The following is an 18,444-nucleotide window of genomic DNA, read 5'->3' on the forward strand; positions in this document are numbered from 1 at the left end:
GACTGACTGGTTGACTGGCTGTCTGGCTGGCTGGTTGACTGACTGGTTGACTGGCTGACTGACTGTCTCTTTTTTCCTCATTCTGGCAGGTATGGTGTTATGGCTTCTTTAGCAGGAAACACCCTGGTGTCTGAAAAAACATTTCATTATCTGGGCTTTGAGTTGGACGGTCTACCAACACTACTGTTATTATGCTGGATAGCTTTCTTTGAAAAAAACAGGAATATTTTTCATTTTGAATAGTATGCCACTAGATCATTTATCCTCTAGGACCACTGGACAAACTGGAGTAATATAATAGTGCTATTCGTGGCTAGATTTTTCACAAAACTGTTTGTATTATTCTGTTAACAACAATACAATATTATTATTCTGGAGTCTTTTTCCTTTCCCAGAAATGAATAACTTGCAGTATTTACAGCACAGTTACATCAAAGCTCCCTGGCACCACATTGTGAACGGCTTGTCTCACGTTGATGACTGTTCAGCAGGTGTTGGCTTTAATACTGTTCAGCAGGCGTTGGTTTTAATACTGTTCAGTAGGCGGCTTCAATACTGTTCAGTAGGCAGCTTCAATACTGTTCAGTAGGCGTTGGCTTCAATACTGTTCAGTAGACGGCTTCAATACTGTTCAGTAGGCGTTGGCTTCAATACTGTTCAGTAGACATTGGCTTCAATACTGTTCAGTAGGCGTTGGCTTCAATACTGTTCAGTAGACATTGACTTCAATACTGTTCAGTAGACATTGGCTTCAATACTGTTCAGTAGACATTGACTTCAATACTGTTCAGTAGGCATTGGGTTCAATACTGTTCAGTAGGCGTTGGGTTCAATACTGTTCAGTAGGCGTTGTCTTCAATACTGTTCAGTAGGCGTTGGCTTCAATACTGTTCAGTAGGCGTTGGGTTCAATACTGTTCAGTAGGCGTTGTCTTCAATACTGTTCAGCAGGCGTTGGCTTCAATACTGTTCAGCAGGCGTTGGCTTCAATACTGTTCAGTAGGCGGCGTCAATACTGTTCAGTAGGTGTTGGCTTCAATACTGTTCAGTAGGCGTTGGCTTCAATACTGTTCAGTAGACATTGGCTTCAATACTGTTCAGTAGGCGTTGGCTTCAATACTGTTCAGTAGACATTGACTTCAATACTGTTCAGTAGACATTGACTTCAATACTGTTCAGTAGACATTGGCTTCAATACTGTTCAGTAGACATTGACTTCAATACTGTTCAGTAGGCATTGGGTTCAATACTGTTCAGTAGGCGTTGGGTTCAATACTGTTCAGTAGGCGTTGTCTTCAATACTGTTCAGTAGGCGTTGGCTTCAATACTGTTCAGTAGGCGTTGGGTTCAATACTGTTCAGTAGGCGTTGTCTTCAATACTGTTCAGTAGGCGTTGGCTTCAATACTGTTCAGCAGGCGTTGGCTTCAATACTGTTCAGTAGGCGTTGGGTTCAATACTGTTCAGTAGGCGTTGGCTTCAATACTGTTCAGTAGGCATAGGCTTCAATACTGTTCAGTAGACATTGGCTTCAATACTGTTCAGTAGAAGTTGGCTTCAATACTGTTCAGTAGGCGTTGGCTTCAATACTGTTCAGTAGACATTGGCTTCAATACTGTTCAGTAGGTGTTGGATTCAATACTGTTCAGTAGACATTGGCTTCAATACTGTTCAGTAGGCGGCTTCAATACTGTTCAGTAGGCGTTGGCTTCAATACTGTTCAGTAGGCGTTGGCTTCAATACTGTTCAGTAGGCGGCTTCAATACTCTTCAGTAGACATTGGCTTCAATACTGTTCAGTAGACATTGGCTTCAATACTGTTCAGTAGGCATTGGCTTCAATACTGTTCAGTAGACATTGGCTTCAATACTGTTCAGTAGACTTTGGCTTCAATACTGTTCAGTAGACATTGGCTTGAATACTGTTCAGTAGGCGTTGGCTTCAATACTGTTCAGTAGGCAGCTTCAATACTGTTCAGTAGGCGTTGGCTTCAATACTGTTCAGTAGACGGCTTCAATACTGTTCAGTAGGCGTTGGCTTCAATACTGTTCAGTAGACATTGGCTTCAATACTGTTCAGTAGGCGTTGGCTTCAATACTGTTCAGTAGACATTGACTTCAATACTGTTCAGTAGACATTGGCTTCAATACTGTTCAGTAGACATTGACTTCAATACTGTTCAGTAGGCGTTGGGTTCAATACTGTTCAGTAGGCGTTGGGTTCAATACTGTTCAGTAGGCGTTGTCTTCAATAATGTTCAGTAGGTGTTGGCTTCAATACTGTTCAGCAGGCGTTGGCTTCAATACTGTTCAGTAGGCGTTGGGTTCAATACTGTTCAGTAGGCGTTGGCTTCAATACTGTTCAGTAGGCATAGGCTTCAATACTGTTCAGTAGACATTGGCTTCAATACTGTTCAGTAGAAGTTGGCTTCAATACTGTTCAGTAGGCGTTGGCTTCAATACTGTTCAGTAGACATTGGCTTCAATACTGTTCAGTAGGTGTTGGATTCAATACTGTTCAGTAGACATTGGCTTCAATACTGTTCAGTAGGCGGCTTCAATACTGTTCAGTAGGCGTTGGCTTCAATACTGTTCAGTAGGCGTTGGCTTCAATACTGTTCAGTAGGCGGCTTCAATACTGTTCAGTAGACATTGGCTTCAATACTGTTCAGTAGACATTGGCTTCAATACTGTTCAGTAGGCATTGGCTTCAATACTGTTCAGTAGACATTGGCTTCAATACTGTTCAGTAGACTTTGGCTTCAATACTGTTCAGTAGACATTGGCTTCAATACTGTTCAGTAGGCGTTGGCTTCAATACTGTTCAGTAGGCAGCTTCAATACTGTTCAGTAGGTGTTGGCTTCAATTCTGTTCAGTAGACATTGGCTTCAATATTGTTCAGTAGGCATTGGCTTCAATACTGTTCAGTAGGCGGCTTCAATACTATTCAGAAGGCGGCTTCAATACTGCTCAGTAGACATTGGCTTCAATATTGTTCAGTAGGCGTTGGCTTCAATACTGTTCAGTAGCCGTTGGCTTCAATACTGTTCAGTAGGCGTTGGCTTCAATACTGTTCAATTGGCATTGGCTTCAATACTGTTCAGTAGGCATTGGCTTCAATACTGTTCAGTAGGCATTGGCTTCAATACTGTTCAGTAGACATTGGTTTCAATACTGTTCAGTAGGCGGCTACAATACTGCTCAGTAGGCGGCTTCCATATTGTTCAGTAGGCGTTGTCTTCAATACTGTTCAGTAGGCGTTGGCTTCAATACTGTTCAGTGGGAGTTGGCTTCAATACTGTTCAGTAAGTGTTGGCTTCAATACTGTTCAGTAGGCATTGGCTTCAATACTGTTCAGTATGCAGCTTCAATACTGTTCAGTAGACATTGGCTTCAATACTGTTCAGTAGGCGTTGGCTTCAATACTGTTCAGTAGGCGGCTTCAATAATGTTCAGTAGACAATGGCTTCAATACTGTTCAGTAGGCGTTGGCTTCAATAATGTTCAGTAGGCGGCTTCAATACTGTTCAGTAGACAATGGCTTCAATACTGTTCAGTAGGCGTTGGCTTCAATACTGTTCAGTAGGCATTGGCTTCAATACTGTTCAGTAGGCATTGGCTTCAATACTGTTCAGTAGGCGTTGGCTTCAATACTGTTCAGTAGGCGTTGGCTTCAATACTGTTCAGTAGGCGTTGGCTTCAATACTGTTCAGTAGGCATTGGCTTCAATACTGTTCAGTAGACATTGGCTTCAATACTGTTCAGTAGACAATGGCTTCAATACTGTTCAGTAGACATTGGCTTCAATACTGTTCAGTAGGCGTTGGCTTCAATACTGTTCAGTAGGCATTGGCTTCAATACTGTTCAGTAGACATTGGCTTCAATACTGTTCAATAGGCGTTGGCTTCAATACTGTTCAGTAGGCATTGGCTTCAATACTGTTCAGTAGACATTGGCTTCAATACTGTTCAGTAGACATTGGCTTCAATACTGTTCAGTAGGCATTGGCTTCAATACTGTTCAGTAGGCATTGGCTTCAATACTGTTCAGTAGACATTGGCTTCAATACTGTTCAGTAGACATTGGCTTCAATACTGTTCAGTAGGCATTGGCTTCAATACTGTTCAGTAGACATTGGCTTCAATACTGTTCAGTAGACATTGGCTTCAATACTGTTCAGTAGGCGTTGGCTTCAATACTGTTCAGTAGACGTTAGCTTCAATACTGTTCAGTAGACATTGACTTCAATACTGTGCAGTAGACATTGGCTTCAATACTGTTCAGTAGGCGGCTTCAATACTTTTCAGTAGACATTGGCTTCAATACTGTTCAGTAGGTATTGGCTTCAATACTGTTCAGTAGGCGGCTTCAATACTGTTCAGTAGGCGTTAGCTTCAATACTGTTCAGTAGGCGTTGGCTTCAATACTGTTCAATAGGCGTTGTCTTCAATACTGTTCAGTAGGCGTTGGCTTCAATAATGTTCAGTAGGCATTGGCTTCAATACTGTTCAGTAGACATTGGCTTCAATACTGTTCAATAGGCGTTGGCTTCAATACTGTTCAGTAGGCATTGGCTTCAATACTGTTCAGTAGACATTGGCTTCAATACTGTTCAGTAGACATTGGCTTCAATACTGTTCAGTAGGCATTGGCTTCAATACTGTTCAGTAGACATTGGCTTCAATACTGTTCAGTAGACATTGGCTTCAATACTGTTCAGTAGGCGTTGGCTTCAATACTGTTCAGTAGACGTTAGCTTCAATACTGTTCAGTAGACATTGACTTCAATACTGTGCAGTAGACATTGGCTTCAATACTGTTCAGTAGGCGGCTTCAATACTTTTCAGTAGACATTGGCTTCAATACTGTTCAGTAGGTATTGGCTTCAATACTGTTCAGTAGGCGGCTTCAATACTGTTCAGTAGGCGTTAGCTTCAATACTGTTCAGTAGGCGTTGGCTTCAATACTGTTCAATAGACGTTGTCTTCAATACTGTTCAGTAGGCGTTGGCTTCAATAATGTTCAGTAGGCGTTGGCTTCAATACTGTTCAGTAGGCATTGTCTTCAATACTCTTCAGTAGGTGTTGGCTTCAATACTGTTCAGTGGACATTGGCTTCAATACTGTTCAGTAGACATTGGCTTCAATACTGTTCAGTAGGCGTTGGCTTCAATATTGTTCAGTAGGCGTTGGCTTCAATATTGTTCAGTAGGCGTTGGTTTCAATACTGTTCAGTAGGCGTTGTCTTCAATACCCTTCAGTAGGCGTTGGCTTCAATACTGTTCAGTAGGCGTTGGCTTCAATATTGTTCAGTAGGCGTTGGCTTCAATATTGTTCAGTAGGCGTTGGTTTCAATACTGTTCAGTAGGCGGCTTCAATACAGTTCAGTAGGCATTGGCTTCAATACTGTTCAGTAGACATTGGCTTCAATATTGTTCAGTAGGCGTTGGCTTCAATATTGTTCACTAGGCGTTGGTTTTAATACTGTTCAGTAGGCTTTGGCTTCAATACTGTTCAGTAGGCGGCTTCAATACTGTTCAGTAGACATTGGCTTCAATACTGTTCAGTAGGCGTTGGCTTCAATACTGTTCAGTAGGCGGCTTCAATACTGTTCAGTAGACATTGGCTTCAATATTGTTCAGTAGGTGTCGGCTTCAATACAGTTCAGTAGGCATTGGCTTCAATACTGTTCAGTAGGCGTTGGCTTCAATAATGTTCAGTAGACATTGGCTTCAATACTGTTCAGTAGGCGTTGGCTTCAATACTGTTCAATAGGCATTGGCTTCAATACTCTTCAGTAGGTGTTGGCTTCAATACTGTTCAGTAGGCAGCTTCAATACTGTTCAGTAGGCGGCTTTAATACTGTTCAGTAGGCATTGGCTTCAATATTGTTCAGTAGGCGTTGGCTTCAATACTGTTCAGTAGGCGGCTTCAATACTGTTCAGTAGACATTGGCTTCAATACTGTTCAGTAGGCATTGGCTTCAATATTGTTCAGTAGGCGTTGGCTTCAATATTGTTCAGTAGACATTGGCTTCAATACTGTTCAGTAGACATTGGCTTCAATACTGTTCAGTAGGCATTGGCTTCAATACTGTTCAGTAGGCGTTGGTTTTGATACTGTTCAGTAGACATTGGTTTCAATACTGTTCAGTAGGCGTTGGCTTCAATACTGTTCAGTAGGCATTGGCTTCAATACTGTTCAGTTGGATTTGGCTTCAATACTGTTCAGTTGGAGTTGGCTTCAATACTGTTCAGTAGGCATTGGCTTCAATACTGTTCAGTAGGCGTTGGTTTTAATACTGTTCAGTAGACATTGGCTTCAATACTGTTCAGTAGGTGTTGGCTTCAATACTGTTCAGTAGGCGGCTTCAATACTGTTCAGTAGACATTGGCTTCAATACTGTTCAGTAGGCATTGGCTTCAATACTGTTCAGTAGACATTGGCTTCAATACTGTTCAGTAGGCGTTGGCTTCAATACTGTTCAGTAGACATTGGCTTCAATACTGTTCAGTAGACATTGGCTTCAATACTGTTCAGTAGGCGTTGGCTTCAATACTGTTCAGTAGGCGTTAGCTTCAATACTGTTCAGTAGACATTGACTTCAATACTGTGCAGTAGACATTGGCTTCAATACTGTTCAGTAGGCGGCTTCAATACTGTTCAGTAGACATTGGCTTCAATACTTTTCAGTAGACATTGGCTTCAATACTGTTCAGTAGGCATTGGCTTCAATACTGTTCAGTAGACATTGGCTTCAATACTGTTCAGTAGGCGTTAGCTTCAATACTGTTCAGTAGGCGTTGGCTTCAATACTGTTCAGTAGACATTGGCTTCAATACTGTTCAGTAGACATTGGCTTCAATACTGTTCAGTAGGCGGCTTCAATACTGTTCAGTAGGCGTTGGCTTCAATACTGTTCAGTAGGCGTTGGCTTCAATACTGTTCAGTAGGCGTTGGCTTCAATACTGTTCAGTAGGTGTCGGCTTCAATACAGTTCAGTAGGCATTGGCTTCAATACTGTTCAGTAGGCGTTGGCTTCAATAATGTTCAGTAGACATTGGCTTCAATACTGTTCAGTAGGCGTTGGCTTCAATACTGTTCAATAGGCGTTGTCTTCAATACTGTTCAGTAAGCGTTGGCTTCAATAATGTTCAGTAGGCGTTGGCTTCAATACTGTTCAGTAGGCGTTGTCTTCAATACTCTTCAGTAGGTGTTGGCTTCAATACTGTTCAGTGGACATTGGCTTCAATACTGTTCAGTAGACATTGGCTTCAATACTGTTCAGTAGGCGTTGGCTTCAATATTGTTCAGTAGGCGTTGGCTTCAATATTGTTCAGTAGGCGTTGGTTTCAATACTGTTCAGTAGGCGTTGTCTTCAATACCCTTCAGTAGGCGTTGGCTTCAATACTGTTCAGTAGGCGTTGGCTTCAATATTGTTCAGTAGGCGTTGGCTTCAATATTGTTCAGTAGGCGTTGGTTTCAATACTGTTCAGTAGGCGGCTTCAATACAGTTCAGTAGGCATTGGCTTCAATACTGTTCACTAGGCGTTGGTTTTAATACTGTTCAGTAGGCTTTGGCTTCAATACTGTTCAGTAGGCGGCTTCAATACTGTTCAGTAGACATTGGCTTCAATATTGTTCACTAGGCGTTGGTTTTAATAAGGTTCAGTAGGCTTTGGCTTCAATACTGTTCAGTAGGCGGCTTCAATACTGTTCAGTAGACATTGGCTTTAATACTGTTCAGTAGGCGTTGGCTTCAATACTGTTCAGTAGGCGGCTTCAATACTGTTCAGTAGACATTGGCTTCAATATTGTTCAGTAGGTGTCGGCTTCAATACAGTTCAGTAGGCATTGGCTTCAATACTGTTCAGTAGGCGTTGGCTTCAATAATGTTCAGTAGACATTGGCTTCAATACTGTTCAGTAGGCGTTGGCTTCAATACTGTTCAATAGGCGTTGGCTTCAATACTGTTCAGTAGGCTTTGGCTTCAATACTGTTCAGTAGGCGTTGGCTTCAATACTGTTCAGTAGGCATTGTCTTCAATACTCTTCAGTAGGCATTGGCTTCAATACTGTTCAGTAGGCAGCTTCAATACTGTTCAGTAGGCGGCTTCAATACTGTTCAGTATACATTGGCTTCAATACTGTTCAGTAGGCGTTGGCTTCAATATTGTTCAGTAGGCGTTGGCTTCAATATTGTTCAGTAGGCGTTGGCTTCAATATTGTTCAGTAGGCGTTGGCTTCAATACTGTTCAGTAGGCGTTGGTTTTGATACTGTTCAGTAGACATTGGTTTCAATACTGTTCAGAAGGTGTTGGCTTCAATACTGCTCAGTAGGCGTTGGCTTCAATACTGTTCAGTAGGCATTGGCTTCAATACTGTTCAGTTGGATTTGGCTTCAATACTGTTCAGTTGGAGTTGGCTTCAATACTGTTCAGTAGGCATTGGCTTCAATACTGTTCAGTAGGCGTTGGTTTTAATACTGTTCAGTAGGCGTTGTCTTCAATACCCTTCAGTAGGCGTTGGCTTCAATACTGTTCAGTAGGCGTTGGCATCAATATTGTTCAGTAGGCGTTGGCTTCAATATTGTTCAGTAGGCGTTGGTTTCAATACTGTTCAGTAGGCGGCTTCAATACAGTTCAGTAGGCATTGGCTTCAATACTGTTCACTAGGCGTTGGTTTTAATACTGTTCAGTAGGCTTTGGCTTCAATACTGTTCAGTAGGCGGCTTCAATACTGTTCAGTAGACATTGGCTTCAATATTGTTCACTAGGCGTTGGTTTTAATACTGTTCAGTAGGCTTTGGCTTCAATACTGTTCAGTAGGCGGCTTCAATACTGTTCAGTAGACATTGGCTTTAATACTGTTCAGTAGGCGTTGGCTTCAATACTGTTCAGTAGGCGGCTTCAATACTGTTCAGTAGACATTGGCTTCAATATTGTTCAGTAGGTGTCGGCTTCAATACAGTTCAGTAGGCATTGGCTTCAATACTGTTCAGTAGGCGTTGGCTTCAATAATGTTCAGTAGACATTGGCTTCAATACTGTTCAGTAGGCGTTGGCTTCAATACTGTTCAATAGGCGTTGGCTTCAATATTGTTCAGTAGGCTTTGGCTTCAATACTGTTCAGTAGGCGTTGGCTTCAATACTGTTCAGTAGGCATTGTCTTCAATACTCTTCAGTAGGCATTGACTTCAATACTGTTCAGTAGGCAGCTTCAATACTGTTCAGTAGGCGGCTTCAATACTGTTCAGTAGACATTGGCTTCAATACTGTTCAGTAGGCGTTGGCTTCAATATTGTTCAGTAGGCGTTGGCTTCAATATTGTTCAGTAGGCGTTGGCTTCAATATTGTTCAGTAGGCGTTGGCTTCAATACTGTTCAGTAGGCGTTGGTTTCGATACTGTTCAGTAGACATTGGTTTCAATACTGTTCAGAAGGTGTTGGCTTCAATACTGCTCAGTAGGCGTTGGCTTCAATACTGTTCAGTAGGCATTGGCTTCAATACTGTTCAGTTGGATTCGGCTTCAATACTGTTCAGTTGGAGTTGGCTTCAATACTGTTCAGTAGGCATTGGCTTCAATAATGTTCAGTAGGCGTTGGTTTTAATACTGTTCAATAGACATTGGCTTCAATACTGTTCAGTAGGTGTTGGCTTCAATACTGTTCAGTAGGCGGCTTCAATACTGTTCAGTAGGCATTGGCTTCAATACTGTTCAGTAGGCATTGGCTTCAATACTGTTCAGTAGACATTGGCTTCAATACTGTTCAGTAGGCGTTGGCTTCAATACTGTTCAGTAGACATTGGCTTCAATACTGTTCAGTAGGTGTTGGCTTCAATACTGTTCAGTAGGCGTTGGCTTCAATACTGTTCAGTAGGCGGCTTCAATACTGTTCAGTAGGCGGCTTCAATACTGTTCAGTAGACATTGGCTTCAATATTGTTCAGTAGGTGTCGGCTTCAATACAGTTCATTAGGCATTGGCTTCAATACTGTTCAGTAGGCGTTGGTTTTAATACTGTTCAGTAGGCTTTGGCTTCAATACTGTTCAGTAGGCGGCTTCAATACTGTTCAGTAGACATTGGCTTCAATACTGTTCAGTAGGCGTTGGCTTCAATACTGTTCAGTAGGCGGCTTCAATACTGTTCAGTAGACATTGGCTTCAATATTGTTCAGTAGGTGTCGGCTTCAATACAGTTCAGTAGGCATTGGCTTCAATACTGTTCAGTAGGCGTTGGCTTCAATACTGTTCAGTAGACATTGGCTTCAATACTGTTCAGTAGGCGTTGGCTTCAATACTGTTCAATAGGCGTTGTCTTCAATACTGTTCAGTAGGCGTTGGCTTCAATACTGTTCAGTAGGCGTTGGCTTCAATACTGTTCAGTAGGCATTGTCTTCAATACTCTTCAGTAGGCGTTGGCTTCAATACTGTTCAGTAGGCGTTGGCTTCAATACTGTTCAGTAGGCAGCTTCAATACTGTTCAGTAGGCGGCTTCAATACTGTTCAGTAGACATTGGCTTCAATACTGTTCAGTAGGCGTTGGCTTCAATATTGTTCAGTAGGCGTTGGCTTCAATATTGTTCAGTAGGCGTTGGCTTCAATATTGTTCAGTAGGCGTTGGCTTCAATACTGTTCAGTAGGCGTTGGTTTTGATACTGTTCAGTAGACATTGGTTTCAATACTGTTCAGAAGGTGTTGGCTTCAATACTGCTCAGTAGGCGTTTGCTTCAATACTGTTCAGTAGGCATTGGCTTCAATACTGTTCAGTTGGATTTGGCTTCAATACTGTTCAGTTGGAGTTGGCTTCAATACTGTTCCGTAGGCATTGGCTTCAATACTGTTCAGTAGGCATTGGTTTTAATACTGTTCAGTAGACATTGGCTTCAATACTGTTCAGTAGGTGTTGGCTTCAATACTGTTCAGTAGGCGGCTTCAATACTGTTCAGTAGGCATTGGCTTCAATACTGTTCAGTAGGCATTGTCTTCAATACTGTTCAGTAGACATTGGCTTCAATACTGTTCAGTAGGCGTTGGCTTCAATACTGTTCAGTAGACATTGGCTTCAATACTGTTCAGTAGGCGTTGGCTTCAATACTGTTCAGTAGACATTGGCTTCAATACTGTTCAGTAGGCGTTGGCTTCAATACTGTTCAGTAGGCATTGGCTTCAATACTGTTCAGTAGGCGTTGGCTTCAATACTGTTCAGTAGGCGTTGGCTTCAATACTGTTCAGTAGACATTGGCTTCAATACTGTTCAGTAGGCATTGGCTTCAATACTGTTCAGTAGGCGTTGGCTTCAATACTGTTCAGTAGACATTGGCTTCAATACTGTTCAGTAGGCATTGGCTTCAATACTGTTCAGTAGGCATTGGCTTCAATACTGTTCAGTAGGCGTTGGCTTCAATACTGTTCAGTAGGCGTTGGCTTCAATACTGTTCAGTAGACATTGGCTTCAATACTGTTCAGTAGGCATTGGCTTCAATACTGTTCAGTAGACATTGGCTTCAATAATGTTCAGTAGGCATTGGCTTCAATACTGTTCAGTAGGCGTTGGCTTCAATACTGTTCAGTAGGTGTTGGCTTCAATACTGTTCAGTAGGCATTGGCTTCAATACTGTTCAGTAGACATTGGCTTCAATACTGTTCAGTAGGCGTTGGCTTCAATACTGTTCAGTAGGCATTGGCTTCAATACTGTTCAGTAGGCATTGGCTTCAATACTGTTCAGTAGACATTGGCTTCAATACTGTTCAGTAGGCGTTGGCTTCAATACTGTTCAGTAGACATTGGCTTCAATAATGTTCAGTAGGCATTGGCTTCAATACTGTTCAGTAGGCATTGGCTTCAATACTGTTCAGTAGGCGTTGGCTTCAATACTGTTCAGTAGGCGTTGGCTTCAATACTGTTCAGTAGGCGTTGGCTTCAATACTGTTCAGTAGACATTGGCTTCAATACTGTTCAGTAGACATTGGCTTCAATACTGTTCAGTAGGCATTGGCTTCAATACTGTTCAGTAGACATTGGCTTCAATACTGTTCAGTAGACATTGGCTTCAATACTGTTCAGTAGACATTGGCTTCAATACTGTTCAGTAGGCATTGGCTTCAATAATGTTCAGTAGACATTGGCTTCAATACTGTTCAGTAGACATTGGCTTCAATACTGTTAAGTAGGCATTGGCTTCAATAATGTTCAGTAGGCGTTGGCTTCAATACTGTTCAGTAGGCATTGGCTTCAATACTGTTCAGTAGACATTGGCTTCAATACTGTTCAGTAGGCGTTGGCTTCAATACTGTTCAGTAGGCATTGGCTTCAATACTGTTCAGTAGACATTGGCTTCAATAATGTTCAGTAGACATTGGCTTCAATACTGTTCAGTAGACATTGGCTTCAATACTGTTCAGTAGGCATTGGCTTCAATACTGTTCAGTAGACATTGGCTTCAATACTGTTCAGTAGGCGTTGGCTTCAATACTGTTCAGTAGGCATTGGCTTCAATACTGTTCAGTAGGCATTGGCTTCAATACTGTTCAGTAGACATTGGCTTCAATACTGTTCAGTAGGCGTTGGCTTCAATACTGTTCAGTAGACATTGGCTTCAATAATGTTCAGTAGGCATTGGCTTCAATACTGTTCAGTAGGCATTGGCTTCAATACTGTTCAGTAGGCATTGGCTTCAATACTGTTCAGTAGGCGTTGGCTTCAATACTCTTCAGTAGGCGTTGGCTTCAATACTGTTCAGTAGACATTGGCTTCAATACTGTTCAGTAGACATTGGCTTCAATACTGTTCAGTAGGCATTGGCTTCAATACTGTTCAGTAGACATTGGCTTCAATACTGTTCAGTAGACATTGGCTTCAATACTGTTCAGTAGACATTGGCTTCAATACTGTTCAGTAGGCATTGGCTTCAATAATGTTCAGTAGACATTGGCTTCAATACTGTTCAGTAGACATTGGCTTCAATACTGTTAAGTAGGCATTGGCTTCAATAATGTTCAGTAGGCGTTGGCTTCAATACTGTTCAGTAGGCATTGGCTTCAATACTGTTCAGTAGACATTGGCTTCAATACTGTTCAGTAGGCGTTGGCTTCAATACTGTTCAGTAGGCATTGGCTTCAATACTGTTCAGTAGACATTGGCTTCAATAATGTTCAGTAGACATTGGCTTCAATACTGTTCAGTAGACATTGGCTTCAATACTGTTCAGTAGGCATTGGCTTCAATACTGTTCAGTAGACATTGGCTTCAATACTGTTCAGTAGACATTGGCTTCAATACTGTTCAGTAGGCGTTGGCTTCAATACTGTTCAGTAGGCATTGGCTTCAATACTGTTCAGTAGACATTGGCTTCAATAATGTTCAGTAGACATTGGCTTCAATACTGTTCAGTAGACATTGGCTTCAATACTGTTCAGTAGGCATTGGCTTCAATACTGTTCAGTAGGCATTGGCTTCAATACTGTTCAGTAGGCATTGGCTTCAATACTGTTCAGTAGACATTGGCTTCAATAATGTTCAGTAGGCATTGGCTTCAATACTGTTCAGTAGGCGTTGGCTTCAATACTGTTCAGTAGGTGTTGGCTTCAATACTGTTCAGTAGACATTGGCTTCAATATTGTCCACGTCACCAACAAACTAACATGGTCCAAGCATACCAAAGCAGTTGTGAGGAGGGTACGACAAAACCTATTCCCCCTTAGGAGACTGAAAAGATTTGGCATGGGTCCTCAGATCCTCAAAAGGTTCTACAGCTGCACCATCGAGAGCATCCTGACTGGTTGCATCACTGCCTGGTATGGCAACTGCTCAGCCTCCGACCGCAAGGCACTACAGAGGGTAGTGCGTACGGCCCAGTACATCTCTGGGACCAAGCTTCCTGCCATCCAGGACCTCTATACCAGGCTGTGTCAGAGGAAGGCCCTAAAAATTGTCAAAGACTCCAGCCACCCTAGTCATAGACTGTTCTCTCTGCTACCGCACGGCAAGTCTAGGACTAAAAGGCTCCTTAACGGTTTCTACCCCCAAGCCAAAAGACTGCTGAACATCTAATGAATACCCAGACTATTTGCATTGCCCCCCGCCCCCCCTTTTGTTTTTACACTGCTGCTACTCGCTGTTTATTATCTATGCATAGTCACTTTAGTTTATTTAGTAAATATTTTCTTAACTCTATTTCTTGAACTGCATTGTTGGTTAAGGGCTTGTAAGTAAGCATTTCACGGTAAGGTCTACACCTGTTGTATTCGGTACATGTGACAAATAAAACTTGATTTGATTTGATTTATAGAGAACTAAGGTTCCCCCATGGCCTGAGAGAACTAAGGTTCCCCCATGGCCTAAGGTTCCCCCATGGCCTAAGGTTCCCCCATGGCCTGAGAGAGAGTGTGTAGACATGGCCTGCATCCTATCCTACAGGCCCAGGTCAAAAGTAGTGCACTACAGTTCTTTCAAAAAGTATTCAGACCCCTTGACTTTTCCCCATTTTGTTACGTTGCAGCCTTATTCTTAAGTGGATTAAAAAAATTATAGTCCTCAGCAGTCTACACACTATACCCCATAATGACAAAGCAAAAACAGGTGTTTAGAAATGTTTGCAAATAATATTTCATATTTACATAAGTATTCAGATCCTTTGCTCTGAGACTCGAAATTGAGCTCAGGTGCATCCTGTTTCCATTGATCATCCTTGAGATGTTTCTACAACTTGATTAGAGTCCACCTATGGTAAATTAAATTGAGTGGACATGATTTGGAAAGGCACACACCTGTCTATATAAGGTCCCACAGTTGACAGTGCATGTCAGAGCACAAACCAAGCCATGAGGTCGAAGGAATTGTCCGTAGAGCTCCGAGACAGGATTGTGTCGAGGCACAGATCTGGGGAAGGGTACCCCAAAATGTCTGCAGCATTGAAGGTCCCCAAGAACACAGTGGCCTCCATCATTCTTAAATGGAAGAAGTTTGGCCTACCGGCTAAACTGAGCAATCGGGGGAGAAGGGCCTTGGTCAGGGAGGTGACCAAGAACCCGATGGTCACTCAAACAGAGCTCTAGAGTTCCTCTGTGGAGATGGTAGAACCTTCCAGAAGGACGACCATCTCTGCAGCACTCCACCAATCAGGCCATACAGAAGCCACTCCTCAGTAAAAGGCACGACAGCCCGCTTGGAGTTTTATAAAAGGCACCTAAAGACTCTCAGACCAGAAACAAGATTCTCTGGTCTGATGAAACCAAGTTTGAACTCTTTGGCCTGAATGCCAAGCGTCACGTCAGGAGGAAACCTGGCACCATCCCTACGGTGAAGCATGGTGGTGGCAGCGTCATGCTGTGGGGATGTTTTTCAGCGGCAGGGACTGGGAGACTAGTCAGGATCAAGGCAAAGATGAACGGAGCAAAGTACAGAGAGATCCTTGATGAAAACCCGCTCCAGAGCGCTCAGGACCTCAGACTGGGGCGAAGGTTCACCTTCCAACAGGGCAACGACCCTAAGCACACAACCAAGACAACGCAGGAGTGGCTTCGGAACAAGTCTCTGAATGTCCTTGAGTGGCCCAGCCAGAGCCCAGACTTGAACCCAATCGAACATCTCTGGAGAGACCTGAAAATAGCTGTGCAGCAACGCTCCCCAATCCAACCTGACAAAGCTTGAGAGGATCTGCAGAGAAGAATGGGAGAAACTCCCCAAATACAGGTGTGGCAAGTTTTTTAAAACGTTTTTTTAACCTTTATTTAACCAGGTAAGCCAGTTGAGAACAAGTTCTCATTTACAACTGCGACCTGGCCAAGATAAAGCAAAGCAGTGTGATAAAAACAACAAGACAAAGTTACATATGGGGTAAACAAAACGTACAGTCAATAACACAATAGAAAATCTATATACAGTGTGTGCAAATGTAGTAAGTTATGGAGGTAAGGCAATAAATAGGCCATAGTGCAAAATAATTACAATTTAGTATTAACAATGGAATGGTAGATGTGCAGAAGATGATGTGCAAATAGAGATACTGGGGTGCAAATGAGCAAAATAAATAACAATATGGGGATGAGGTAGTTGGGTGGGCTAATTTCAGATGGGCTGTGTACAGGTGCAGTGATCGGTAAGGTGCTCTGACAACTGATGCTTAAAGTTAGTGAGGGAGATAAGTGTCTCCAGCTTCAGAGATTTTTGCAATTCGTTCCAGTCATTTGCAGCAGAGAACTGGAAGGAATGGCGGCCAAAGGAGGTGTTGGCTTTGGGGATGACCAGTGAGATATACCTGCTGGAGTGCATACTACGGGTGGCTGTTGCTATGGTGACCAATGAGCTAAGATAAGGCGGGGATTTGCCTAGCAGTGATTTATAGATGACCTGGAGCCAGTGGGTTTGGTGACAAATATGTAGTGAGGACCAGCCAACGAGAGCGTACAGGTCACAGTGGTGGGTAGTGTATGGGGCTTTGGAGACAAAACGGATGGCACTGTGATAGACTACATCCAATTTGCTGAGTAGAGTGTTGGAGGCTATTTTGTAAATGACATCGCTGAAGTCAAGGATCGGTAGGATAGTCAGTTTTACGAGGGCATGTTTGGCAGCATGAGTGAAGGAGGAATTGTTTGCGAAATAGGAAGCCGATTCTAGATTTAACTTTGGATTGGAGATGCTTAATGTGAGTCTGGAAGGAGAGTTTACAGTCTAACCAGACACCTAGGTATTTGTAGTTGTCCACATATTCTAAGTCAGACCCGCCGAGAGTAGTGATTCTAGTCGGGCGGGCGGGTGCAAGCAGCGTTTGATTGAAGAGCATGCATTTAGTTTTACTAGCGTTTAAGAGCAGTTGGAGGCTACGGAAGGAGTGCTGTATGGCGTTGAAGCTCGTTTGGAGGTTTGTTAACACAGTGTCCAATGAAGGGCCAGATGTATACAAAATGGTGTCGTCCGCATAGAGGTGGATCCGAGCATCACCAGCAGCAAGAGCGACATCATTGATATGCACGTTATAGATATACAAGCTTGTAGCGTCATACCCAAGATGACTCAATGCTGTAATCGCTGCCAATGGTGCTTCAACAAAGTACTGAGTAAAGGGTCTGAATAGTTGTGCAAATGCAATTTTTCAGTTTTGTATTTTTTTAAATTGGCAAAACTTCCTAGAAACCTGTTTTTGCTTTGTCATTATGAGGTATTGTATATAGATTGAAGAGTGAAAAAAAACGATTTAATCCTTTGGAGAATAAGGCTGTAACGTAATAAAATGTGGAAAAAGTCAAGGGGTCTGAATACTTTCTGAATGCACTGGTAGGGAATGGGGCACCATGGAGACAATGGAGAGATCATGTGACATGGTTAGGGAGGTTACGGAGGGGGGACTGGGATCAAAGATTCTTCTTCCTTGCTGAAAACTGAAATCAGGTCACATAGACATATAACTGATTGAATACACGTTTTGCTAAAAATGGTTTAGGCAAAGCTGAGAGCAAATATTCTTGACAGACGTAACAGTTGCCTTTTTGAACTTAATTTCCCAGAAATAATCATTAACATTTGTGAATTACCTTTTACACAAATAATTTACCTTCCAAGTAGTCAACTTAGCATTTCCAGTCAGTCATGTGAACCTCCTGAGGCACAGATGAGGTCACAACTCGTAGCATTTCAGAAAAAGTTTATTTCCCAGATGAGAATATCAACAGTACAATGTAAAGGTGTGTATCTGTTCTGGGAAAGCATGTACCTCCTGACCATGAGTTGGATCTCCATTCATTCATTCATTCATGACACCACACCCCTCATGAAACAACAATTGCAATAAAAAAAAAAACAGACATTCTTTCCCACGGTCAATGGTTGAGCAAGGCAAGCTGAGACCGGTACCCTAGAGACACATGCACACCCATATGCAATCAAACACACACACATGCGTGCACACATTCTGAAATACACACAGTCGTCTGTCCCACGTGAACTTCTCCTCCCACACACACCTGTTGACAAACGGGGACATCACTCCTTCCCAGGCCTCCCTGAACCCTTCTCTACCTTAGCCTGAACTAATAAGGCGGCTTTATACCGAAATCAGCCAAATTAGTCCTTTTGCATTGCCAACAAAAGAGACATGAAATATTATTTGAATATGGACAAACCTACCCACTGCACGTAGCAGTCCAGACTTTTATGGTTAAATGTGGGTCATTGTTTGTGTTTTATGTTATGTTGCATTGTGTACATTAATCTTAAAGGGGAATGGAGACGCTAGGCTGTAGAACTCCAGCTGTCACTGTAAGACTCCAGATCACCTTTACTCCACACAGAGAGGCACGTACAAAGCTCTCCCTCGCCCTCCGTTTGGCTAATCTGACCATAACACTATCCTCCTGATTCCCGCTTACAAGCAAAAACTCAAACAGGAATTACCAGTGACACACTCAATATGGAAGTGGTCAAATGAAGCGGATGCTAAGCGACACGAC

The sequence above is a fragment of the Coregonus lavaretus genome, assembly GCF_964263955.1.
Source record: "Coregonus lavaretus genome assembly, contig: HAP1_SCAFFOLD_1374, whole genome shotgun sequence".
Taxonomy (NCBI): domain Eukaryota; kingdom Metazoa; phylum Chordata; class Actinopteri; order Salmoniformes; family Salmonidae; genus Coregonus; species Coregonus lavaretus.